Source organism: Anas acuta, chromosome 9 (assembly GCF_963932015.1).
Source record: "Anas acuta chromosome 9, bAnaAcu1.1, whole genome shotgun sequence".
In the NCBI taxonomy this organism is placed as follows: Eukaryota; Metazoa; Chordata; class Aves; order Anseriformes; family Anatidae; genus Anas; species Anas acuta.
In genome coordinates this window covers 3,041,423-3,068,962 of record NC_088987.1, presented here as the reverse complement: position 1 = coordinate 3,068,962, position 27,540 = coordinate 3,041,423, and the positions used below count along the sequence as shown (strand labels likewise).

The 27,540-nt window shown below is 39.9% G+C and overlaps 2 long non-coding RNA genes across 7 annotated transcripts in view; both read right to left on the bottom strand.

Annotated features, from left to right (window-relative positions):
• The window catches only part of LOC137860938 (uncharacterized), a 215,089-nt gene extending 209,880 nt beyond the window's left edge, over positions 1–5,209 (bottom strand). For 4 of the 6 annotated variants that reach the window (XR_011099268.1, XR_011099265.1, XR_011099269.1 and 1 more), the window contains exon 1: positions 4,966–5,209. This is a non-coding gene — a long non-coding RNA (uncharacterized lncRNA). The remainder of the gene's footprint in view (positions 1–4,965) is intronic. The other 2 variants (XR_011099267.1, XR_011099266.1) reach the window with 2 other exon arrangements.
• Positions 5,210–5,946: 737 nt separating this feature from the next.
• LOC137861282 (uncharacterized) lies at positions 5,947–23,117 on the bottom strand. Its single transcript, XR_011099517.1, has 2 exons — positions 22,801–23,117; positions 5,947–7,892 (listed from the first exon to the last, which is right to left on the bottom strand). It is a non-coding gene; the product is annotated as an uncharacterized lncRNA (long non-coding RNA).
• Between the last annotated feature and the right edge of the window lie 4,423 nt (positions 23,118–27,540).

The window sequence follows — 27,540 nt, the reverse complement described above, 5'->3', positions numbered from 1 at the left end:
TTAAAATGCAAAGTGATTGACTTGCAAATAATATATGCATTAAATTTATAGCACAGGAAAAAAATGTTTAATAAAATACATTACCTCCATGTTTGCCCTTTAGTAATAGAACAGTCGAGGTGATTTTACCATCTTAAGTTATGATGTTAAAGAAAATTATTTCATATTATTATTCATAAATGGGCTGAACGCCTTGATCCTTCCATTCTGAATTTGCTTCATGGCAATAGCATTCCTGTGGTGATAGATCACTTGCCATTGCTGTTCTAATAATGTACTACTGGAAAAAGAAATAGGCTGAAAATGATATGTCCAAGGGTGCACTGCAAAACAGATCCAGGCGCACGCTACAGCAGGATGAGCACACTGACACATTGAGGGGACTGTTGACCACTACAACCTCCTATTTTCTAGGCTTTGTGGCTTTGCTATTTTAAAGAAAAAGTCAATCCAGACAGAGAGGAAACCTACAATACTTCAGCAAAGGAACAATGTATGTGGTAAGACCTAACATCCAATATCAGTTTCCTCCTGAGTAATGGTAACACGACAAAGGTAAAGATCAAACAAAAATTGTTTTACAGAAGTTCCTTCTATTGTTTTTACAGACTGCCCTAGCATAGATCCTTCTATTGCTGTTCTTTCTGAGAAAACTTTTACCTTTTAATGGGAAGCAGTCTTTCTTCTTACTAATGGGGAAGTAACTCATTAAGTCTGGAAACCAGATGAACTCAGGTGTTTCAGCAGATGCATACACTGCACTTTTCAAGCCCTGTGCTCATTTCACTGCAGTTGTCCCTGGTGATGGAGCACACCCAAGGGGCTGTGCCACTAGCCTGTGAGTGGCCAGAGGCAGAAAGTGACCTCACACTCTTTAAAAGTTTAAAAAGTTTAAGGGACAAGGAAAAGGAGGGGAACAAATGATTTATGCCTGGTATATGAAACTGTCTGAACCTGTAAGCCAACATGGACATGCTGTTCAGCCTGTCCCTGTAGATGTGCAGCTTCCTGAAAGAAAATTTTAAGGTTCCTAAGAAATTTTGCTTTCTGCTCCTCTCGTGAATCACCACAACAGAAGGATTACAAGTGCTGCTGCCAGAACATGGGGCTAGGAGGACACAGGAGTATTTGCTGCTTCACTCAGCCCCAAGCACACCACCAAGCCCCATGTTCTCCACAGCCCATAGAGGCTCCTGCCTGTGGATATGGCTGCTGGGGGTCTTGCTGCAAGGCACCTAACCCCACTCTTGTTCCTGGAAGTTACAGATACACCCTCGGTTCAGGTCAGGGACTGTCATTAGGCAGACAGAAAAACTGTCAAGTGCCTTTGGGTTATAGAGTTATATTGCATTAAAGTACCCCTAATTACTTCATACAACAGAAAAAAATATTTTTAAGACTAATTCCTCGTCTAAAAGGAAAAAATCCAACAAATTAAGTGTGATTGGACAGTGAAAGTCTGTCCAAGACAGCACATGGGCTGTTCCCCGTTGGCTAGAGGCGTGTTTCACTGCCTCTGCTGGGGTGAGGCCCAGCAGCTCTTGCAGAAAAGGGTGGGACACACCTTGTGAAACAAAGAGACACCCACACATCATCTGTTCTGTCCACCAAGGTGTTTCAGCGGAATAATAAAAACAAAGATTTTATAGCTTGGGTTGTTACAAAATGCAGAATTGTGTAGAAACTAAGAGCATCTCCTTGTCAGATTCACCTTGGGTAAGCAGCTGTAACTAAAGCATAAAGATACCCGAGACCCACCCACACCAACTTGTCTTCTTAGGCCTGAGATCCGTTCTGAATATAACAATTTGCTTTAATTGGCTTGTTAAAGTCATGCTGTGCATCGGTACCTGGAGGGTATAAACCCAAAGGGACAAACAGTTACACAAGGGGTTTTGTACAGCCCGAGAGATTATTTAAGCATTAGTAATTGATGGCCTGAAAGAAGAGAGACTGCACCTCCCGATTTCACACAGCAGTGTTTTCTTTCTGAGACAGAAGAGTCAGAAATTACATTTGGAGCCCCCAGGGAAGGTGGTATGTTTTTCCCCTGATTCTTTCACTCCAGCTACTCGCTCTGTGTATCATTTCAGCTCCACTGACCCCAAGTCCTACAGCACATATTACTCCTTATGAAAGAGTTTTAAAATATGAAATAAGTGAGTTATATGCCAAGAACATCCTCGGCTTCTGAATTTGCAGCAAGTAGCATCATGCAGTTTCATGTCAGATGCTCTCAGTGGAGATCTTGGATTCACTGGCGCAGAACCTTTCACTAAATATGAGGTTAAAATTAATGTATTGATTCAATTCTTTTGTAGGCTTTTAAAAGTTCAGACTTTCCATACTCATTCCCTCTCTGTAGTGTAGAGATTCATTCGCTTCATACCCAGTTTTGATGCTTTTTGACTAGCTCATGCTTTAAGAACTGTGTGGTCAATATCAAATTAAGTGAAATGTTGCCATACACTTCTAATGCTCAAGAAATTGATATAGTCGATAAATCAACACATTTGATATTTCAGTTAATGTATGAACTGATATCCTCACGTTTTCTAGAGCAAAACTTCTCTGAATATTTGAAGAATAATATTCTCAGATGACCTGGAAAAATGTGCTCATCTCTGGCCATTTAGCTGTTCAGTGTAAATGACATGTATGCTGTTGCCTTGCTAAAGCAAACAGGAAGCATGTGAAAATTATCTAAACATGGCTAACAGACCAGAAGGACTATCTAGTAGTACTGTAAACAGTAAACGTACTTCTAAAATATTATAAAATGGATTTTAAAATTTGAAAATAAAGGATATTGGTTTAACATTTTTGCCTGATCACCTTTACTCAGTCATTCATTCTAATTTCTTCAAAACATCTCAACCATTTTACAGGTCCTGAAGGGAGTCACATGGAACAACAGTAACTTGTATTTCAAATATTTAGATCACCCATTTAATTTTGTTGGATGATATATTTGAAAAGAAACAAAGAAGAGGCCCAAATTAAGTCTTTCCTTTTCCAGAGTTTGAAAGAAAAAGAAGAGTAATTTAGATCATTAGAAACTGAGAACCTGGTTAAATTACTACAGCATAAGTACAGATATATCTCAGATATATATTTTAGATTAAACAGTGGTTGCTGCAGAAATTAACTGGTAGAACAAGAAGCAGAAAAGTCCTTTACAGACTTGCTTGTGATTTAACGTGTAAGTCATGGAGCCCAAAGGCCACATCACTACAGTTAACAGTTCATCCCTGAACTTGGTCAAATCACATGTTCTTTTTAAAACCCAGTTAATATTTTGTGAATGGGTGGGAGAAAAAAAAAAAAAAAAAAAAAAAAAATTAAAATTTCAACCACTTTAGTTTAGAGGAAAACAGCTTGTAAAGAAACCAACTCTAGCCACTTGAAAGTTAAGAATAGCACTGTCTTGGTAAAGGTAGTGCCTAACAAATGCTGAAATAAGCAGCACTGTATTTCTACTTCTTGTTAAGATTATAGCTCAGGCAGTTTTCATTGCTCCTTCACAGTGCTCACAGTAAATCTTGGCAAATAGCCCGTATATTGCACAGCATAGACTGTACCAGAGCTGGTAATTACCCCTTCACATACCGCAGCCTAAAGTTTTGAGAAGTATTAATTTAACATAACAGTGTTCTACTGAAGGCCGTATATTCCTAGGAAATAGCGTGATAAAAGGGACAGAATTTTGTTTAGCCAATATTTTCTTTTAACAAATCAAAACAGAAAGCACACGTTGTTGATTAGTTGGTGAGATTGGTTTGTTAAATCCTCTTTCACTGACTACAGAAATACAGACAGCTACATTAATTTCTCCTGAAGCAAAAATAAATAAGATAAAGCTTTTGTCTAGCTTAACTGTTATTACAAAGCAAAGTCTATTCCTTATATGCATTTGCTTGGTGACCCTGTCATAGGCAGCACACTAGGTCCTCAGACAAATCAAGCATGTCTGGCACCCACCACTGCAAGTGAACACTTATGTGTCAATAATGCAGAATAGGCACACAAAAAAATCTTCCTAATCTTCTAAATAAGTGTCACCTGGGATAAACACGACCTCCCCAAGGTTGTTTCAATATCTCACTTGCAGTGAGGGCAGGATAAACCCCATTGCCAACACGGCATTTTGATCAGCCCTGGCTGATACACAGAGCCCACAAGCTTTCTGCTCTAAGGGGGTCTTGTCCTGCCCAGCTCCCATTCTCCTGGTGGCAGACTGGGCACACAAGAAGCAGCCCCACACCCAGCATATTTATCTGTGCCTCTTTCCTTTGTCCTGTGCTAAGGAGGCGTGCTTTGGGAGAGATAATTGGGACATCTTTATGCTGCTCCTACAGCATGAGTCAGAAAAAAGAAAAGGATGAACACATTTCCTTTCTAGCTATGCAATCTCAAAGCAGCAGAGTTTCAGGGCCTTATGCCTTGGCAAGGAAGAAATACACATTTTATTGCTGAAGAAAATTCCTCAGGAATCAAACATGGCATCTGACTTGTCAGATAATTACTTGCTGTCTGCACCAGCCCCATATTCAGCACTGTTGTTATGCTCTTGCTTACTTAGATGCAAAAGTTTCACTGTGAAGTTGCTTAAACCTTGCTATAGGAATTAAACTTCAGTGGGTCTGACAAGGGAAGAGAACAAATTAAATGCCTTAGAAAGGGGAAGGATTAGACTTTCCAAAGTCTATTTGGAGACAGAACTTGGAAGGCAATTTATGTATTAAAACAGATTTCTAACATCAGGGCTCTAATGCATGTACATTATAAAGGCAAATCTTTTTCAACTAAAATGAAAGCCATCTTTTGTCTTTAAAACAGCTGTATTTATGAGTTATTTACACTTGCTTTAGCAGAATTTGAAAAGCATAAGTTGTAGATTCTACCTTTTCTTTCCACTCCCCACAAGCTGTACTGAGCCAAGTATTGTCCTGGCACAAAACTTACCTCTTACAAGGGGCAGGTAGAAGTAAGATTTCCTCTCTAGGTTCCCACAGTTGGATGTGTTGAAGAAGGGGGAAAAACAGACCTGACCCACAAATATTTTGTTTCATCATCCATAACACAGTGAATTTTTAGGGTAGATGTAAGAAAAGGACCAAAGCTACAGCACTACCAGGAAAGAAAAAAAACAAAACTCCTTCCCTTGCTGCTGTTATAAAGCTCAGCAGCTACAGCCCTTGGGTGTTTTCCCTCCCCTAACCCTTTCCAGCTGCCCAGGGGTGGAGCTCATTTGCTCTCTTAAGACATTAACTAAAACCCCTTGAGATGATGGGGACAGGAGGAGCAGCTTAAAACTGTGAGGATAGAGTCTGACCATCCAGCTTTTACATTTCCAAAGCATCAAAACATAACCATCTTGGAGCCTTACATTCTTGGCAAAGTACTGCTTTCACCAGCGCCAGTAACCCCAGGTTTCCATCCGTTATGTTGAGAACCCAGGGTAGGAAAAGCAACGACCTGCAGACAGATTTGACTTTTGTGTAGGATTCAACATGACAAGCAACAAATGCCTAGCACTCGCAGCCCAAAAACTGTAAAAGCCAATTGTTTTCTTTGCCACAGCCGGCACAACACATTTCCCCCTTAATTAAGTTCCTAGACCTAGCCTGGTTTCACATCAGAAAAGTGATGTTTGCAAACGGAGCAAATGGATCAGCTGGCATCGCACGGTGCGGCACACCGTGGGCTGAGCTCCAGCTTGGCAACGGGCCCCAGGATTCCCACGTCCCTCGGTCGCACATTCAGCTGCAGAAGTGCTGATTTAAGCAAGGGGAAAAATAAAGGGTGTCACTTCCTTCCCAAATGGATTATTTCAGCAAGTTCAGTGAAGGTTTGTTGAAGTTGGGGATGGCAGGAGAATGCATGTCAAGAGAGCATATGCAGAGTCCCATCTGCTCCTTCCAAGAAAAATGACAATAAAGAGAGTATGAACTTCAGTTTTGTTTTATTTGTTCCATTTTATTCAAAGTCTGCGGTTTTCAAAGTTTTCTGAGCTGCAAGCTCCTCACATAGCTCACAAAAGCTTCAGTTGCTAGGCCTTGGCGATATCAGTTATGTATATACTAAATCTCATTAAAACCAAATGGATTAGCACCACCTAATTTATGGTGCTTCCATTTGCAAGCACCTCACAAAGCCTTTCAGCCAGCCTTGATTTTCAGAAATACCAAGCGCACATTTTTTTTAAAACCAGCATAGCATTAAGGTGCTTCAGCTTGGGCATGTAAAAGAAAAAAGATACTGAAAATCACGAGGTGCTTCAGGAAATAGGGGGGGAGGAGTTTATGATAGAGGTTTCGCATTTGTAATTTCTTTTATTATTATTATTAATTCTCAGCCTTTAAGGATTTTGAGAAGAGTCAAAGGAGATAAACTAAATAACAAAATACATTACAGACACATGGCTTTGTACCAGGTGTCATTTGTATTTACTACAGGACCATTGCTTAGGAATGTAGACATATTTTAGGGGCAGTGACCAGTTTCTGAAGAAGTTTAAATTAAGACACTGTATTACTGAGTTTTGTGACATTGTGTAATGAATTAAGTACCACTGAAGTGGGAGACCATCTTTCTTCTACTGGAAACACTGCTTTTAATTTCCTAAATCATGTACATTAAATAGTGCATTATATTTTTAAACACAGTAAATATTATAAATATAAAAGCAGCCACAGTCACCAGCTGTCTTGTTTTGAAAAGCTTTTTTTTTTTTAAAGAGAGAAACATACAATTCCATAAAAAAAATCACAATCTCCCTGCAAACATCACTGAAGAACAGAAAATAATGGATATGATTTTTTTTTTAAAAAAGAACAAAATAGATTTCTTTCAACAGTATTCAGACACCCCCTTGGAGAAACCACAATGTGGCCTCTATCCTTTTAATTTTGTTGCCAGTTTTGTTGACACTAATACAGTGGTGGATGCAAAAGTGTGCAGGTGCACGTGTGCATACAGTAGACAGTGCAGTCATGCTTTTAAAGAGTTGTTCCTGTGCAGAAGCATTCATTTAACCTCAGAGTTTAACAGGTTCCACAAGGGCTGCAAAGCAATGAAGCAACCAAACAACTTTCTATGTGAAACAATAGCTTCTTGCACATTAATTTCATTTTATATGAGTAAAAGCAATAATATATCTAAAGTATAGCATGGAAGTTTGAAACAGGTAATTTTCCATGCAGAGAGCATTGGTTTGCTCTTCAACAATTTGCTGAATTAATCTACCGGAGACTGTTTTGTTGTAGCACATAAAACCTGATGGAATATTTTATTTGCAGTCCAGGTGGAGAGGTTCTGGGTTGCAGGGGGTGTTGGGGCTCCAGCAGCAGCCTGAGATGGGCAGGTGGGTCCTGGGGTCCCAGGGCTGCTCCAGGGGAAGATGGAGGTTGGAGCACTCCAGCAAGGCAAGAAGCTGGAGGCTTTTTTAAACCGGGCAAATTAGATGAACAATGTCTTGACATCTTCAGACATCAGGTACATACCACATTCAACATCTTGACATCTTCAGCGGTCAAGTGCACGGCCTGTTCTGCTGTATTTTCCCAGGAACTGATCACAGCAGTGGTATTTACAGCTTTACAAACTGAGGATGCTTTTTGGTGTTTTGCTGGTAACTACTTGCATTCCCTATTACATTTCACATCTTATCGTATCACTTTTACCTTCCTTACAGCATCATTTCTTATCCCTGTCCATTTAAGAGAGCAGGTGGTACTTTCTGAACTTCACAATCCTCTTGATGCGATGAGTGCAAAGTCATTTCTCTACTGATATTAAAAAGCAGCAACAGTGGTTGACCCTGATTCTGCACTGTGTTGCACCACTTTTTGAAAGCCAAGGCTCTAAGTGTGTGGCAAATGGTTTCTGTCCTGTTTGGGAAGCAAAACAAGTAACAGAAATAGCTCTCTACAAACCTAAGTAATACATATATTGCCAAGCTATGTACAAAGCCATATATATTTTATGTGCTGCTGATCTACATTTAGTAATTAACATTCATTCACTTATTGCATTTCTCTTTTTCTACTGTATTCTCATTTACCTGTATTGTGCTGTCTACATCCTTTCTAAAATATCACTTCTGTTTACCTAAAACTTAAGATCTACTGAACTAATACACTCATCTCTATGTTATAGCTCTCTTATCAGTTCTTAATTGCTGCCTTTTTATCATTCTATTTTTCCTGTACTACTATTTTCCATGTAATTACCTCCACATTTGTGCTTAATTCTTCCGCTTGCTATGAGCATCAGAGCAGCAGGGCTGGTCTGCTCCCACAGGCAGAGCAGGGGGCCTCAGCTCTCAGCTGCAGTACTCCAGCACCTTTTGGGAACTTTGGACCCGTATGGAAAGGAAGACCTCAAGTTTTAAAAAAGCACATGTGTTTTACTTGATTGCCAAAATCAAACAGCAATTTTTGGAAAATATTATTTCAGAGTGTAGTACAATTTGCTCTCTAACTTTTTGTGAATACAGGCAAACTTTGGGTTTAGCTTTCACTTGAAGTTTGTGTGGCAGCAGCACCAGCCTGATGCAACACAACCGGAGGTGATGGGCAAGAACCGGGGGACACAGCCCACAGTTTTGGGTAATTTTGGGTATCATTCCATAAAAAAAAGCTCCCTGCATCTCCATTTGCTGATATACTTCTGCACAGCCAAAAACCAAAATAGAGATGAGATTGCCACCATACTTCACCCTTCCAAGCAGCACGGGTCACCTGTGGTCTGTTACACCCACCTCCTGCTGGAGGCAGGGACAGTCACTGCACCCACCAGACTGCTCAGGTCTTTAACCAGTCCTGAACTGGTGACCTCCCAGGATGCAGATGGCACACTTAGATTTATTGTACTAACTCACCAATACAGTTATCAACGTTTAACCTTCACTGCTCTCACTATCATCATTCTCCAGGCAGGACACTTCTAACAGGAGCTTCATTGTCATTCTCCATCAGTATTACAATAAACAGCCCTCCCTAATCAGCATTCCCTAGGTGCCAAGCCCAAAGGCAATCTGCTGGAAAAGATGTGATGAAACCAGAAGGGATCAATACCAAAAAGTTTTCACAAACTCAATCTGGCAAGGTTAGCGTGGATAATATTGATAGATAAAGATCTAACTCTATCACACATGACAACAGGATGAAAATAAGAGTGCGCAGTGATGTGCTACTTAAAGTTGTACCACTGTGGACTTGGAAAAATGTACGGGAAACTGTTGTATTTTCCCTAATAACAATAATATCAATAAAGATTAAAATGTACTATGGGTAGTACTGATTTTAAGGATAAACTATAAAATTATGAAATAGCTACTGTACTTTTAAATGCATTTAAATAACTCCAAGAATTAATTCAATTTGCTTTATGAGCTGTGAATTGAATAGCAAATATAGATGAATTACATAAACACATGGATTTTTTGTTGGTATAATGGAAATCAAACTTCTCAGATATCCTTTGAAGTCTTTGGAATTCCTATTAAATCTGTACTTCTTCCCTTAATTGTGGGATTTCTATACAATAATTAGTTTTTAATACAGAGAGACTGAGGGCTTTATTGTGCTAGTCACTATAATAATGTTGCCCTGCCATGTTCACATCAGGGATATAAAAATCAAATCATCGTGAACAAGAAAGGGTGAGGAGAAACAGCCCTGAGGATGCAGTTTCCTTAATCTCTCTTCCTCTTTTTACAAGTCTATGTAAGATAGTATTTCTGATTGATTTCCACCAATATTAGCAAGTTATGGTTTTATTTGTTTTTAATGTCATATTTCAATGATATAGGAGAGCAAGAAGGAAATTAGAGAAAGCTAATGATCACCACTACCTTTTCTTGATAGCACTGAGAAATTGCTCGTCTGGCACAAACCTGTGCCTGCAGTCATCTGCACCTCCAAGGAGACCCTGTTAAGTCTCTGAAACCTAGCCACAGTTTGCAGAAATAGGATATATATATTTATTGAAGGCAGATGAATGGTCCATAGTGCTTCCATTTGTTTATTTACCATTTCTTTGATAATGTCATAGATTTAAGTTCCTTTTACTCAGTGAAGAAAGAAATCCTTATGATAATATTCTGGCTGGAACATCACAGCAACTTGAAGAACACAGCACAAAAGACATGTGCCACACAATCTGTAGGTACTAGTACAATACATCCAGGCAGCAGAGCTGGCAAAGGTATGACTGCTGAAACATCTTGCACCAGCAGGTGGGCTGTGCAAACCCTTGCAGTGCATTGCTGTGATGCCAAACAACACATGCGACCACATGGGTGTCTGTCTCGGGGGTCTGACAGCTTTCAGAAATGAAGCAGCTTTCCCCAGGGCTGGTTAAGGTTACTCTACAAGTTTTGCAAAAATGAAATAGGAGAGGGTAAGGCTGTCTTTTTCAAAGCCCTTGGAGACTGAGGATGAAAAGTTAAAGGGTGGTTGCTGGAGAGAATTAAGGACACTCTGTGTGTGTGCAAATACAAAGTACTCAGCCAGCAGATCACCTGCCTTCCATCCCTTGCAATAACGCTGTGGGACACCGTGATTTGCCAGCACTCAGATTGTGTGAAAGGGAGAAGCTGGCCTCCCAGATCAAGGGTAACTTCGGGCTATGCACATATATTCATACAGGCAAGTCCTGGTTTCTCATATCAGAAAGAGTTCAGGAAAATACTAGCAAAGGTTGTGCATCAACTTAGAATTTATTTACTTAATTATTTTCATGACTGTGATCAAATCTTAACTTTAAAATGCTGTAATCTCTTAAAACACACATAGGGAAAGCATTTCATGGGTAACTGTAATGTAGTGTACCCACAGCTGCCAAGCTGAAGCAGGACAAAACAGTTATGAAAATAGTGTTCTCAGATTTTAAGAGGATATTAAAAAACAGAATGAAGGAAAGCAGATTAACCTCTGTAGGGAGAACTTGACAGTGTCCATCCTGCCTGATTTTGGTATTTGTCTGAACATTTTACAGACTTTCTCACATTTTGTGTGGACATGTGCTTAAACAGATTCAGCAAATGTTCACCAATAAGAAGATGCATTTCCACTCCATAAGCTTCAGAAGATGAAAAATTTTCAAGAAACCTTAATGTCATCACCCTTTCTGATAAGCCACAAAGACAGACGTGTTTTCAGATGCCTTGGATTCATACTGTATAAATCAGCACCCGAGAGAGGAACGGCGACAGCGCCTGAGGAAGCTCTGCCTGCCTGCTCCCAGAAACCAGGCTGAGTGAGGACGCCTTGCTCTGAGCACCTGAACAGCAGCAGCAGCAACCTGGGGCTCAGATTATGTATTTGTTGGTGTGTATCTGACCGGTGTAAGAATGTGATTTCATGCAAATATTTTGGTGTAGATTAGTTGATAGCAAAACAGAACTGGAATGCTAATGACTTTTGGCAGCACATACAGAGGATGAAAACTCATTCAATCCAAGGCAAAGTGTCAGCTTTAATAAAGTAATGTCATGCTATGCCTCCCCCATAGCTGGCCTATACTGACATGAAAAATTGTAATGGTGGAAATGCAGAACTTTGGAGATATAAATAACTTGAGACTATGTTATAAAATTTCCAACTGGGGCGGAGGAAAACTGTAAACATACATTAAGTGACTGCAGTGAAGGATATTATTGCCACCTATTGACAGCAGAACCTTCTGAAATAATACAGCCTCTTTGCTGCTATTGAATTGAAATTCCTCCCTGGTAGAGCTTTACAACAGGCAGTTCCTGCTGCATTTGTATGGTGGGGGATACAGGCATTCTGAATACCATAAAGATCTGGATTTAATGAGCACAATACGATCTGAGGAAGTTACAAACAAACAAAAACACCCAATCCACGAACAAAACCAAGCCCTTAGGGGGGTAGCCTAGCAGCAATTCCACACCCTGTGAAACAGGGACTGGCACTCATGGGGCACTGTGGGTGGTGCCATCAGTGCTGGGAGGGATGGAAGAGGCACAGAGGAAGGGGACTGTCACACATCCACATGGCCACAGAGTACACGTTGTCATTTGCTTGCAGGAGTAAGTGTATTTCTCCCCTGAGGCTTATCTGCAATGTCTCAGAGCCCCCCGCTGCCCTCAGCTGCACACCTCCCCTTCCTCTAAGGCTCCTCAGCTGGAGACACCTCAATAGCTTCCTAAAGCTTCCTTGCAGCATTTATTAGAAAACAAACGTAAATTCGAACTGCATCAAAAGTAAGCAGTGTTCAGCCATACAAAACTTAAAAGCTGGACAATTGTTTAGCCAGAATTGCCAGGTCTGTAATTAGCCTAATTTCAGCAAGTACCTTCCACCATCTTGCCCTCTTTTTTGGTGTCCTATTAGCATTTGAAATATGAACCCCCTCCCACCTCTCTTGTCAGGCACTCAGTTATATTATTAGGTACTTCAGTGTGACTCATTCTTGACAGCCCACTGATTTCTGATCTAATTTGGGTCAGACAGTGCAGATGGAGACCAGCATCCTATTGAGTCCTCTGATTCAGTCACTGCTCAGTGGAAATCCAAGCCCAGAAACATCCATCTTTCACTGGCCCTCAACAATACACACTCTGAACCACATGCACCTAAAAGGTCCTCAATATCATTTCACAGCTCGGTAAAAAAAATAAAAACTATAGGTCAGAACAGTTTTATGCTGCAGAACAATTTTTGGAATACCTTTGTTTAGGTATTAAAAATATTATTCATGTATGGTTTATGTATTCAATTTCTAGAGCAGGGTGAAATGATTTTTGTTTTTGTAATCTGTACTACGGGAGTGAATTTGTGTTTGAGTCATGTTCTGTTTCCTTGGAAAAGGGCGGATTCATTATACAGTGTCTTTTGAAGTCTCATCACTTTAAGAAAAAACTGAATATAAACAAGAAAGATTAGTTACAGTATCCAATAGAAAGAATAACCAGGTTTGAATACTTAATAGTTGATATTTCCTTTTGGGAGTTCACAATGAATTTAGTTTATAGAAATTTTACTTAGACAATGATAAAGTCTCAGCTAAATTTAGGAAACTTTAAAAAAACTGTTCAGAAATGTTTTTCTTCAAAATCAACATTAAAGCAATAATCAACTTTAACATAACAGAAAATACAGGACCTAACCCTTGTTGGAGACTTTTTTCTAATAAAAAAATTATCTTGTACAAAGCCTCTGTAGGGAGAAGAACTTTTCAGAAATCATTTTGAGTTTATGCTCCTGGTTAATGGTCCCTGTTGCTAAAGAATTGCATCTGCAGAGTATGACTGTCTGCATCGATTGCTGACTGAGCAGTCATCCTTTTTTTCCTCTAGGAAAATTCTGTACTGTCCAGTACATCCATCACCAAATCACTCCCAAGCCCTTAGATCAGGAAGTGGAGTTTCTCTGAAACCCAAGTTGCTTCTCATTTCCTTTCATTGTTTCAAGTCCTGTAGCCATTCTGTCTTTCTTTACACACTTCAGTTATTGAAAGACTTCCCTGAAGCCCTGGTGCCAAGCACTCACCTGCAGGAGAAGCAGCACATACACCACTCTCAGAATTCCCCTGTTCTTCCTCTTCCATTGCAAGATGCTGATGGTCTCATTGGCCCTCATGATGGTATTTCTACATGGGCTCACATTTACCTCTCTCTGTGGGCCATTTCAGTTTCTTATTCCCAGGACAAGCTTCCCAGCCCATGGGAAGGCCACCTTCCTTTCCACAGACGTAGGACTGCATTCAGCAGTACTGCAATATGTGGTATTTGAGCCCAGCTTACTAACCCATCCCACAATGTCCTCTTCCTTATATGTGACCCCAAAGATCATTCCTGTCTTCTTCAGTATAAATTCTTTATTACCTTGGTTTTGGTCCACATATTGTTGCAGCTCTGATGTTTTTAAAGTATCAAGCTCCTGGACTTCATTCTGGTTTTACATAATATTTATTATCAGCTCAAGAGGACTTGGAGAACAAAGAAATAACTTTTCATTTCCTTAGCATACTCAGCATTATATGTCAATAAGCACTCTATAACTGAGTCTGAAGATGCAGCATATTTCAAATTAGGACTCTCCATCAGTCCTCTGAATTCAGTGGTACATCAGTAGAGTGATATTTCCACCCCATACCATCTACCCCAAGGCCTCTCATGGTGGCAGAAGTTGCATAAGCTTTTATTTTTTACCCCCATCTTTCCCAACACAATTGTCCAAGGTGTACAGAGATTGTTCCGGCCATTTGGGTGCAGGATCCTGCTGTTCACAGCAATTCTGACTTTTAGGCCACTGAGCGCTGAAGATAATCTACCCCCAAGATAGGAAAGAATTAATGTCACTTTTATTATAAAATACTACTCTTCTCACTTTTCTCCCCTAATTGATTCATCTTAAATAGGTTCTCACTATTGATTTTATCATTCCAGCCATGCCATCCCTCCTGCTAGGTCTCAGTAACATGAAGTGGGTCTAATTTATACTTATAAATGAGTCATTCCAATTACCCTTCCTCATTATTCTCTCAACATAAGCTATTTGATTTCACCCCCACCCCCCCTTCTCTGTTCCTTTGTTTGTTCATTTTACTTTCCACTAGCTTGATTTTATGCTAGAAATGAATGCTTATTTATTCCTTGTTTCTTTTATTCCCTTCTCCTCCGTGACTGTAATGGCCTCTGCAGGAGTCCTTCAGCTCCTGTCTCAGCGCAGGCAGAGGTCACCTCACCTGCCTGTTCCCCAGAGGGCTGCAATGTGCAGCTTTCTGACCCCCTTCCTAGTGCTGAACCATGATGCTGAGGTGTCAGCTTAAATGGAGGGGTGGCCAGAAATCCTGCCAGGAAAATTGGAGTTCCACTGTTCTGGAACATGTGGGAAACCAATGGGGAAGACATCCCACTGTCAGGGGGCGAGCTGTTGGGGCTTTTCCAGCCAACCTGCACAGGCAGGGATGTTATTATTTCATCTTGCAATGCACATAAATTAGCTCGAATTTTCTATTATGCACCCACTTTCCACACTGTTTTGATTGTTCATAGTTGAACATTTTAAAGCATGTGCAACTTCATTGCTCATTTCCAGTGTATAACTATACTATCTGCACAAAAAAAAATAACTCCACTACCACTCAGTCTTCAAGGCTATGAAATAAAATGACAACATTGATTTCAGCCAGCTATAAGATTTCTGAACAGGAAAAAAAACAACACAAAACAAATCTACACAATGAAGACATATTTAAATGCACAGTAACCATCCCAAGAACATCAGCACTAACCACCACTAACACTCACCGAGCCTCCTGCCTGCCTGTAGCTCGATGCCTCAATTACACAATGCAGAGGAACAAAGCTTTGCGCATCCTTGGGCATCTGTATCATGTTCAAAGTTGCCATTATTGTTAGCTTGTGCAGAGAGAGGAGTAATCACAGAAAAATGAGCATCCTGACAACCCACCGGATGCATTCCAACATCGTAACTGCTGCTGCAGTCTTGCAATAAGGAGGAATTATCTCATTTAAGTTTCACACTTCTCCTGACCTGGGTTCATACTAAGAGGAGACAATAACTACTGAAGTAGTACCTGCTTTTGTATGATTTTCACACACTTGGTGACAGGCTTTCAGTCCACAGAGGGAATCATTTCCCTTCCAGAAACACCATACGAAGTGCTCATCTTATTAGTTTTATGTTTTTAAGGGTGGCACACTACCACACTATCAGCATCAGCAAACAAGCTTTTGTAGGCACTTTCAGGAAGGGGTCCTTAGACAAAAGCTTGTGCGCTCCACATTGGATCACAAAGCAAACAGGGCATTTGCCAGAACATCTTAGCACAGGAGATCATTCCAATGTACACTTAAGTGCTTGCTAGTTGTCAGCTTAGTTATTTCAAGTGATGTATCTACAAGTGGACAGCCATAACCAGGAGAGATGAGAAACTCTGGGACTGCATTACGGACAAAGTGACCTGAGCTAAGGCTTGCTGATTGTTGCAGGAGTGCATTCTCTTATGAAGAACAAACAGGTCACTTCTGGAGTGATGGGCCACTTCAGGATGCAAACACTGTTGACAGGATAGGATCTGCACAGTCCAAATCTAATCTTGTTCCAGAAGACAGGCAAAGGAATTCAGTATACCTGAAGATTACCAGTTCAGAGGCACACTACTTTTTGCTGATTTAAGAGAAGTTAAGGCCTTGATTTGAAAATCAATTTAAACGCACAGTTGCCTTTTTTATTTTAACCTCTCCCCATGCAGCTCTCACACAACAGAATATTTCTTCCTATCAATACACAAAACTGCCAGTTGTTCTGGATATCAACACATAGTTTCTTCCTGGTATTAAAATAGCTTCCAATATTTTTATGTTCCCAATATATTGATTTATATTTAATAGAAGCACATTTGTGCCTATAGTAGTAATGGACCCTTAAGAGTACCTATATTATTTTAATACTTGATTCAACACACCAGTGGGTACCGAAAAGCTCAGTTGTCATTTAAGATAGAAAAAGTATTCCAATATATAGCTCCTTACCTTCCCTACAGCAGCTTCCCACAGATGTAGAAAATCTGCTAACATCTCAAATCTACAAATAACCAAGAAACACAGACAAAGAACTGTAGGAAAGAATCAGGTGGGTATATATATACAAAATCTGTTATGAAGTTTTTTGATTTTCATGGAAAACACTTGCTGTTAAAAAGCCTTCAAAAGTACTCAAAGATATGTTATTTCCTAGCCAATATTTCTTCTTATGACAAAAAGAAAACAGAGAAGCAGTAATCTCCTAAGCAAGGAGCTCAGCTCCTGACATAAGCATCAGCTTGTTGCACTCTCAGGGCTGTTGAATTCTTTGGGGAGGGAGCACATGCTGGAGCACCTTCCTGATTTGACACCCATGGTTCTAAACACAAGTAGGGCTCTGCAAAAGCACTGAGCACAAAGGTGTGTTTAACTGGAAAAATATTTATATGCTATTACTTCATAAAAAAATCAACCTGCTTATTTAGAAGCCCAGAAATCAGTATTTACTAACAGAATGGTACTTTTAAAAAAAATGCTACCTTCTCACTTTTGATAGCATTTTTCTATAGACCTTTGTGATTTCCTGTTTCAATTTTATTAGCTATTATTATATATATTTATTTTTTTTACAAAATTCTACAATACAGAATTGAGTTTTTGGTTATCCTTATTTTTGTAATTCAGTTTGCAAAATATATCAAGTGGGATTTTCTACTTGTATGATTTAAGCAATCCCCCATGTGCCCCAAGATACCAGTTTTCATCACATACACAGTGAACAAGTGTTTGAAAACAAGGAAGGCTAGTGTCTTAGTGAATTAATTTGCTTTACTGCAATATATCTTGCTTTCAGATTAACTCAAATATGCACAAATCCAGAAATAAGTAAAAACAAAGAGAAAAATGAAAACAAGGGACAAAAAGAAGGGATGAGCAATCCAGGAAACTGAAACAAATGAAGCTGGATTAGATAGATGGAGTTACAAAAGTGTAGTAGCAAAACTTGCTAAAACTACAGTAAATAAGAACCATACTACTAAACTGACCAAAAGAGAAAAACACTGGAGAAGAGAAAAAAACCTCAGTGATCAAGCAAGTTTGAGAAAGCCATGACATGACACCCAATTGGTAACTGCTCTAGCTTTCTTCATTTATTACATATAAGTTTCATTGACAGGGTCTCCAACTAAATGCTAAGTGAAATCTGAGTTCAGTGTGAATCAGAACTACAGATATCTAATGAAGAGAAGTGTGTAAAATTTGTGTTCTTAGGTTAGTTAGGAGATATAGTATTTAATAATTTTGAAATAAGAACTCTGCAAGACTAGACTCTGGATCCATCTACTTTCCCAATTTCTCTGTACGTTTCAAAACATATTCGTACCAGATCTGAAATGAAGGGTACCTAGAAGAAGTTTTGTTAAAGAGCAGTGCAGATGGTAACACATGTGGACAAAATAAAGTAAACTGAAGTCACACACAGCAGATACCAAGCTTAAATCACACAGAAATGTGAGCTGCAGCTTCTGTGCAAGCCCACAACATATTAATTGGACTCTACGCATTTGCCTGAAAACTCTGCTGGTCAACAAAATCAAAGTGAATGGTGAAGTAATTGTACTGTTCGTGTAGCAGTGGAGACTAATTAACTGACTTCACTAATGGCTATAGTGTGCCACAGAACTTTTACAAATAGAATTGTACAGCTGATAACTACTAATAGCAGGTACTGAAGGTGACATTGACAGTCATCTATCTGCAATTGGGAAAGAAATATTGCCACATATACTGACATCATTTGATATTAGAAGTTCTGGCTTCTAAATGTCATATTTTAAATGTCATTATATTTGTAGAATGTAAAAATAAAATTTTAATGCTATTTTAGTCATATACCTCACACTGAACCTTAAAATAATGCCATGTTTTTATGAACACTTAATAGTATGAAAAAGTAATTATCTCTAGCCTTTCAGGCTCGGTATCCTTTAATAATGAACTGAGTCATTCTAGAAGTACCATATCCCAATTTTATAATGACTGTTTGCAGACTAGAGGAGAACATACAGATTAGACATAGAAATACTCAACTACTCCAATATTCTGTGACAAGTAGGAGATTCAAACTAACTTTATCTATGAATCGCTTGGGTTGTATATACTGTTCATAGAACTTAATTTGACTAAAACATCCCCTCCGGAGTCCAGAATGGAGAGTAATGATTAGGTTATTTTTTTTTTTAGGGGGGAGAGGGAAGAGGAACCACAACACACACTCAGATTACTCAATAATAAAGGTGTAAGCAACCATGTAACCTTGATTTCACACCCAACTTTAATTTCATGGTGTCAACACTTGTTAGGCTAAGTTATTAGTGATGGCTTAGCCTCCACTTAGTTTAATCCAACTCTGCAGTCAGAGACATGTTACCCAGTGGGTGATTCAAACCATCCTGAATGTGCTGTCAGGAAGCCATTTTAATCATTTTATATATACACTAATTTTAACCAGCATCCAGACAATTATTTTGCACTAAATATCTAATCTTACTAAACTAGGAAAAAGTAAAATCAAATCTCAGATCATAGAAGCTGTAGGAATTCATACTTGGTCTTCAAAAGAAGAGTGGTCTAGACAAAAGCCCATCATAGCACACTTTACTCTTTTTATTAGTTAAGAGGCACAATCTGCTGCTCCATATGGCCATTCCCCTCCCATTGTCTGTGCTCTACACACTTTACCAGGAGTATGCCATAACGCCATTGTGACAAATTCAGCTTCCAACACATTCTTTGTGTGTACTTCACTTTCAAATCTTCTGAACTTCATAGCTAAACTCTCCCTCAATTTTATCTACTTCTGGTGATTACTTTCCCTAGGAGCCATACTCCAAGCAGTCTTGTTTCAATGCTCAGTGAGACAGTGAAAAGCTAACCATACAAAAAGACCAAGTTTTCCAAGACTGCATTCATGAGATGCACTAAAGAGAGCAAGAGTGTTTTAGCATCATCTTTTAGCAATGATGAGAGGAAACAGGAGAATCTTCCATCAAGATAGCCCATTCATTGCTCCACATACTGTGCACCATGATGCTTTTTAGATCATTAGCTTACATTTTTCCTATTTTGTAATTTCCTGCAGGTGTGCTTGTTAGCAAGCCACAGCTCACAAAACCATCATCCTGATGTTTTGTTGTTACATGGATAGTGTACTGCCCTGCTCACATTCACAGATCCTACAGGATGATGTTCAAAACAGTATTTAAAACAGATAGCAACACAGACTTCAGATATGCAGCCTAAACAAGGTAACCTGTAAACGAAAAGCTATCTGGGGTAGCAATTAGAGAAAAAGAATGAATGGATGTGGCTTTTAGAAAAAGACAAAGAGCCAATTGGTATTATCTTGCTCTGTTAGTACAAAGCCAGGATTCCGGTTGTTTGGCAATGAGCCATAATGGATGGTTTTAGTTCCTTTCTCTCTTTGATTGCCTTTAGACTTAAGACCCAATATAGCAGCCTGAAGTATGCTACTAGTGTCAGCAAAACAAATGTTTGCTCCAGCAGACTTGCACTCTGAATATCCTTAGCTGCTCTGTAAAGCAGAGACCCCACAACATGTGCTTTTGACATTAATTCCTACTCCTCTAGGAAACTCACTTATCACACTGAGCCTACCTGCTCCTATATGACAACCTGCTCCCACTAACCCTGGAGTCCACCTGTGAATGCTCTTTTGTAATGCCATAAGCATCAGCCAGTATCTAAAAAGCATGCTTGTGTCAAGGTAAATATCTCATGCTGAAGTTATGTATAATGCTAACAATAGCCTTTAGTGTAAAGGGAAGTAACGTCTTAGTGTTTAAGATATTAAATGCATGTCATGTCAACTGAGCGTGTTTCATACGACAGTAATTCTAAGCAAGAGTTTAACTTGGCTCAATTAAATGATAATACACAACTTAAAGAAAAGGAACCAGTCTTTTGTCTCTTGCTTCCCTTGGTCTGCAAAACAGCTTCTGCCACAGAAATCAATTCCAGTCTTCCAAGACTATATAATGGGCTTCAAAAAACAAGACTGTGCCAATTATTTATTCATCATAATTGAAGGCCCTAGAACCAAAGAAAACATTTTGCAGTTTCTTCCTATAGAATAGGAAATTACTTTCCTGAAGCTGCTACAAAGACCTGAATTAATTACCACTGAGATGCACATTACTGGATTAGTATTAACTTCCATTCTGCTCCCTGAGTTAATTGACTTTCTAACTAAGACTATGACCTTATTTCAGTTTGCATCTTAGAAAAAAACGCATTGTTAAAATGCAAACCAGTACTAGTCAGCCTTCTACTTCTGTGCTATACTCAACTCAATGATATCAAACCAAAAAAAAATAAAAAATAAATAAATGCAGTGGGATGCTTGTATTTATTATTTTTTTAAATATATTTTTATTTTTTAAATATTAATATAAGCTTTAGATAAAGACTTTTTAAAATAGTGTAACTAGTGATACACACCCTGATTTCCTTTAAGGTACCACATGTATATCACAGTGCATAATATGAGTGATTATATGATGAACTACAGTGAAGAAAGATGGATTATCATCAACAACCCCACAAAAGCACTGCACAGGTACAGAAAGTCACCAGCTTGCTTGATCAAGTGTACTTTACAAACTGTTTTGAGTTGCTGGATGCAAAGAGAAACAAAGGGAATGCCACACTGCAGTAAGTCTTTTTGCCTACCTACCCCAGGACAGACAGTGAAGCTTTTGGCACATTGTCCCAGACATGACGTGAACATGCACACCAGCACCGTACACACAAATAACAGTCAACCAGATGGACTCCATCTGATTTGACAGCTGACAGTGAGGTACAACAGGCAACCCCCCTCCCAAAGCTGTTCAGTCTATGGGAGGTAAATGAGAGCACCACAGATGAAAGGATGAAGCTCTGCCACTGTTGCATTAAACATCATCATGCACTAGTTCTCCAGTGCACCACAAGAAGGGGAAAGCTCTGGAAGCCCTCATTTATGAAGTTCATACTTTTTCCCCACAGTAGCTTCAGGACTACCCCCTCAAAAATATACATCAGCCACACAACCCTACTCTGCATTTTACCAATATTTTACTCTATAGTTTTTAGCTTCTCAAACCAGAAGGTTGCTACAGCTTCCTTCAGAGAACTGTTCCACAACCCAGTAAGTTTCACTGCCAGGGACTTTCTTCATGCTATAAAACTTACATTCTTCTTCCTTTTTTTTTTTTTTTTTTTCAGCCTATTACCTCTCATAATACCTCAAGTGAGACAGTAAATAATCCTGTGTTCTCCTTGACACTCTACATTTAGCTATTTATTGGAAGACTGCTATCTTGTCCTAGCCTCTATGGTCACCAACTAAGCACCTCTGGCTTACAGTCCATTTTTACCATCCAGCTTCCTAATGCTGTTTGGAAATTTCAAGCTTAAAAGTATAAAACAACAGCAGCTTTTAAAACACAGTTTGGTTTTGCCATGGGAGGGCTTTTAGCTGGTTCCTCCCTGTTGATATATTGGTTTATTCTAACAGAGCAGAGCATAATTATAAAATAATGAGTACTGACAATTACTGGCTTTAAAGATCAGACTTGTCAAAATAGAAGCAGGAACAATCATGTGCTCTTTGGCAGATACATACCTGCTCAGAAACATCCATAGCTCTCCGCTATAATTCATTACAACCTGCCTTTTTCCTGAGGCCACAGCTCAGCAGGCCTTGAGACCTAATTTTCCCCAACACCCACCTGGAGTTGTCAGCCTGCTTCCTGTGGCACTGGCCTCTCCCCCCCTTGACACACCTTGGGTAGAAGATTTTGAAGGATCTCAGTGCTTCTGAACAGCATCATCCTCCCCCACCCAGAGCCTGCCACCCTCAACAGGAGGCATTAGCAGTAGTTCCAGGCATCTACTTAAAGTAAAAGAACAAAAACCATTTATTTGAGATGCACCCATGTAGGTGGCCTTGGGGTTTTACTGTGCTCAGCTTGATTGTCATTTTGTGTGATTAAATTAGTTGATGTTACCCATACAGTATTACAAGAGCTTTTATGTTTTAAATGGACTAGGACTTAACAGATGTGCTCATTCTGCTTCCTTCCAGGCTCTGAAGCCGTACCCTGCACTTCTTCTACCAATCATACGCTCCTTAATTCCTCTCTTTAAGGGACCTTCTCAGCAGGAACCCAAGCAAACACAAGTTGATTTAAGCATCTACACCTTACCTGGGGCTTGAATGTCTTCTCTTCCTTCTTGCACAATGTTTTTCAGCTACTCCACCCAGACAGCAGCAGCGGCAGCTAGTACCACCACCCCGTCTTACTCCTTCAGCTTCATAGCCTCTCACGCTGGGCTTTGCAGCTCCTTTTCAGGGCCAGCCTGCAAGTGTGGCCAGCCCTCCCCTTCCTCCCCCCATCCTCTGCAGCTGGGCTGATGTCCCACCTGAGCCCTGCTCCCTCAAGGAGCTCCTGCCACCAACACACCCGTTCCTTCTTAAGTAAGGATGATATGAGTATGCTGCCCCCACTATTAGATGTGCTAGGCTGAAAATTAAGTGAGTTGCTCTTCAGCCTTAAATATTTAACTGAATTGTTTTTAATATTACATTAGGTTATTATTTTTATGATGAGTGAAAGGGATTTTTTCCTTAGCTGAGTGTCTCACAAAACTCTTATTGGAATATCCCAGCTGTGGAAATTATTCCAACAACTTTATACTCCACAAAAGCGTGGGTTTTGTATTGCTCTTTTAAATCTCTTCCAAAAGCAGACCCAGGAAAGGCCCCAGGCTGCCACAACCCCTCCAAGTCCAGACTCAGTCCTAAGCAGAACTCTTGTCATCAAGGACTTAGTACTCAAGACAGGAAGCAAGCATTCAGATGTTATAAACTACCTGTCCCTGAAAATTACAGTGAGTTTAAGAATTTTAACACTAATGTCAATGATATATCTTGCTGCATAATCCTAGTTGCAGGCACAGCATCTTCTTAAATTGCAAATGGGGTTTGCAAACATAAAGGTTTTTCATTCCCTCCTCTTAAAAAAACTGTCATGTCATTTGTAGCTAAAATCATTCTTCATTTTTTTCCTCTCCCAGTCTCCAGTAGCTTTTATCCAATCCTCCTTCCAGCATCCATCTGCACTTTTAGTGAGAAATCTTCTGAGAAATATGTGTGGTTCTGTTGTGGGACAGGAACAGAGGGATGGGCCATACAACCTTTTAAGCCTTTCTAGTTGTGTTACTCTGACAGTAACGTTTTCAGTCTGGTTCCTGACCCAAAGAAAAAAGTCATTTTGTCCCTGTCAAAATGTCAGGTGTGCCATGAAGGACAGGCAGTGAACTGTGGCCCCTGTCTTGCATATTTGAGGTCTCTTTCCAGGCTTTTTCTCCATGGCTTACAGGCGGGATCGCCTACCTCCGCAGTTTAATTCTGCATAGCAATGCTGCGTATCAGTGTAAGAAGCAATGTCGCACCTCTTCTGCCTCCCCCGTTTCTTTCAAGCATGCACAAAACAGCTGTCTTTAAAATTCCTTGAAGTATTGTGTAATCTTAGCAATAGCAGAGAGCACTTGGGAGCTCAGTGCATTACAAAGTCTAATAACAGTAACAATAACAACAATAATAACAGTAAGGCAATGAAAGCTCAAGGATGCTGTGACTTTCAGCAAGCTGTGGTATTATTTTGAAACAGTCTATTGCAATGTTGGGAAACCTCGCTCACCAGACAGCTACAGATTCAAAGATGTCTTAGGGAGCAGGTAACAAAAAGGAGGGCCTTTTATTCCCAGATTGTGCACGTGAATCCGGCTTGTGTTGACTGCAATAAAGTTGCTTACAAACTGAGGAAGGAGGGCCTTTTATTCCCAGATTGTGCACGTGAATCCGGCTTGTGTTGACTGCAATAAAGTTGCTTACAAACTGAGGACTCTTCAGTACACTAAACCAGGATTTGCACCTTTTCACAAATCTGGGTTTAGCTCATTAGACTTTCTATGCATTTGCTATGATCTCACCTTGAGAGCCGTAAGCAGGTCAAATAAAGAGAGAGCTGAGGGAGAGTCTCCTTCAGTTCGAGTGCCGCCACTGACACCTGTAGCACTGGGAGCTGCAGTGACTCAGTGAGAGAGCTCAGCTTTGCACTTCCTTCCTCTTCTTCACCTTCAGATTGTGGCCAGGATATGGTTTTGTGTCAGAATAACTTGGAAGCTGCTGATGTACACTTTGGACATGACAGCATGACAGCAGATGGGACACACAGTCAAGGACTTCATCTCTAAACATTGACAAAAAAAGTCATATGTGATAAATGACAGAAGTTGAGACGAAAAATGCCTTGGCTTTTTAAGCCCATGAAATTAATATGCTTTTAATGGGAAGCTAACCCTGAAATATCATGCACGGCTCCAGAAATCTCTCTCCGTCGTCAATATTCACTACACGGATATCTCTTGGGACAGGTAGAAGCTGACAATTTAATAAATGAAGATGGAAGCAGAATAAGCTGATGTCTTAATCAACTCTACATTCGGAAACAAAGGAGCTATGTAAAGTTCCTTCTGTATTCACCCTTTCCTCAACACTAGTTGATCATATCCGGTCATAGGAATGAAGGATATCTTCACCTCTCTGGCAGCCTCTCCTGTTTACAGCATTTTGTTTTTTTCTACAGAGCATGTTTCCAGGGAGAGAGAAAAAAAAAAAAAAAAAAAAAAAAAAGAAAAGCAGCGTTTCACAGCTCTTCATAAAATTGTCGCCAACCCAAATGTATGAATGTCATTCTCTCTAGTAAGCCCTTTCTCAAATAAACAGTCCTCTAGTAAGCCCTTTCTCAAATAAACAGTCCTCAGCACGCCTGCAACTAGCAAGTTCAGCTACAGCAAGAGCTCTAAGCAGCAGCCGCTACCCTAATTGCTTTCTACTCCACCAGCAATCAGCATGGCTGCTGCAGACTGGTGGGCACCGAACAATGTATGGGCAGGAATTTAAAATGCTGACTTCCAAAGCATGCTCTGCTTCAAGCTGGTACTTGAATTCCTGACATTCTCTAATCATCGTAAATTCATAAAGCTTTGAGGGTGCAGGAAAACATGTGCCAGCCTGGGAGCCCACACGAAGCCTTGCTGGAAAGATGAATGATTCACTTGAAAGAGGATCCTGAAGCACAGATCAAATTTTAATAAGTCTTTGACTCTCTTTTCTAAATGTCATCTCCTAATGACACTCTGGAAAGATGCCGTCTCTCCTATCGGATTCTGTCTTGAAAACGCTCAAATGCTAAACTCATGGTAGCTGATAAGTTATCAAACAACTTTGCTTACTAGACCTTAAACTGCAAGGAAAGAATGTTTTGTGGTTTGTCTTTAGGTTGTGATGTTGTTTGGATGTGCAGTACCTGTTTCTGTATTCAACTGTTAACTGAAACATTTCCCTGTCTTTGCAGTCAGGTGAGAAACTGAAACTGTTACTGATTTGAATTTGAATTCCTCTGAAAATAAGGTCAGATATTCAGCAAAGTCCTGCACTCCTCAAGCTCAAAATCTCACCTTAGACACTGTTTTTTCACACAACAGGCCAGTGCTCAAGGAGAGGCAGGGCAGTAGAGCTGGCAGTGGTGAATATGGGGCAGGAGGCTCTGTGCCATGCCAAGCACCTCTGCAGACAGAGCAACCCCAGTGCCTGTGATTTACTGTGAGTGCAGCATTCTGGCTGCATCTGGATTTCTTTCAATACAAATACAAGTGCACCCACATCAAACCAAGCATAAATTATGAACTGGAAATGGTGAGGTTTATTTTTTAATGGCCAGAAAGAGCCAACCTGCAATAGATGCCTGAACCCTGTGGAAGGTGACTTTGGGGAACCATCTGAGTTAATAAAGAAATGGCTGCATGAGGATGTCACTATTTGCAAAGGGTAATGGCAGCAAAAGTCTTTCTCTGCCAGTCTAAATCACATCTCAGCCTGAAGCAAGTATGAGCTGCAGGGTTTTCTATGGCTGTTGCTGTTAGTCAAGGATATATATGCAGTGAGCATATACCCTTGGCTGGAAATCACAGAGCTCCTGTGACAAGGAAACAAGGCTCTTGCCAGCTTATTGCCCAGGGCTACCCCTGGCATGTGATATAGCATTACTGGTGCAGGCAAATGTAAATAAGAAGATACTAAAGCAAACTTTGTTTACTGATGCAAACTGCCAAGCATAATATAAGTTTTCAGGGTGAATGCATGCCCCATCATAGAAACTGACAAGACTTTTTTTTTTTACTTTTTTTTTTTTTTCTCTTCATTTTGGGCCCAAGAATTTAATGGGCTTTGTGTTGAGCAGCACCTACTCATGACATTTTTTTAGTCTCTGGGAAAGCTTCATACAACCCCATAATATGCCCAGAGATGTATGTAATTCTTATCAATGTAATGTACCTTTGTTCATTACTTATAGACACATTTTGTTTCAAAATCCTAGACATCTTTTCATCCCACAGCATGTTGATAGAAAATTCTCCTTAGTTATGGGCTGATCTTTCCTGTAGCAAATGGGACAATAAACCTACGTATTTCTGCTCTGACAATTTCTGTGTTGAATCTTATGGATTGTGTGGGTATTTTTGCTTTTACAGTGATGCACAATGCGGATGAACAACACAGAAGAACTTACAAACTTTTACCACATGTACTGAGTTCACCCAAGATTAACCTTAGTGCAGGAGGAGTTTATCACTATCATAGGAAGTACAGGCAATGCCATGGTAACAAGAATCTAGCAAAGGACAACTAGGGATGCTGATAGACATCATTGTGCACATGATTTAATTCTAAGACCATTTAATCTATGCTTTCATATTTGTTATGTTTTCAGGCCTACTTTGTAGTGAATTATAATTTTGGAAACTCTAGTTTTAAAGTGATCGTGAGATACTTGTGACTGGGAGTCACACTGGGTGGTTGAAAACAATCCCACACAGGT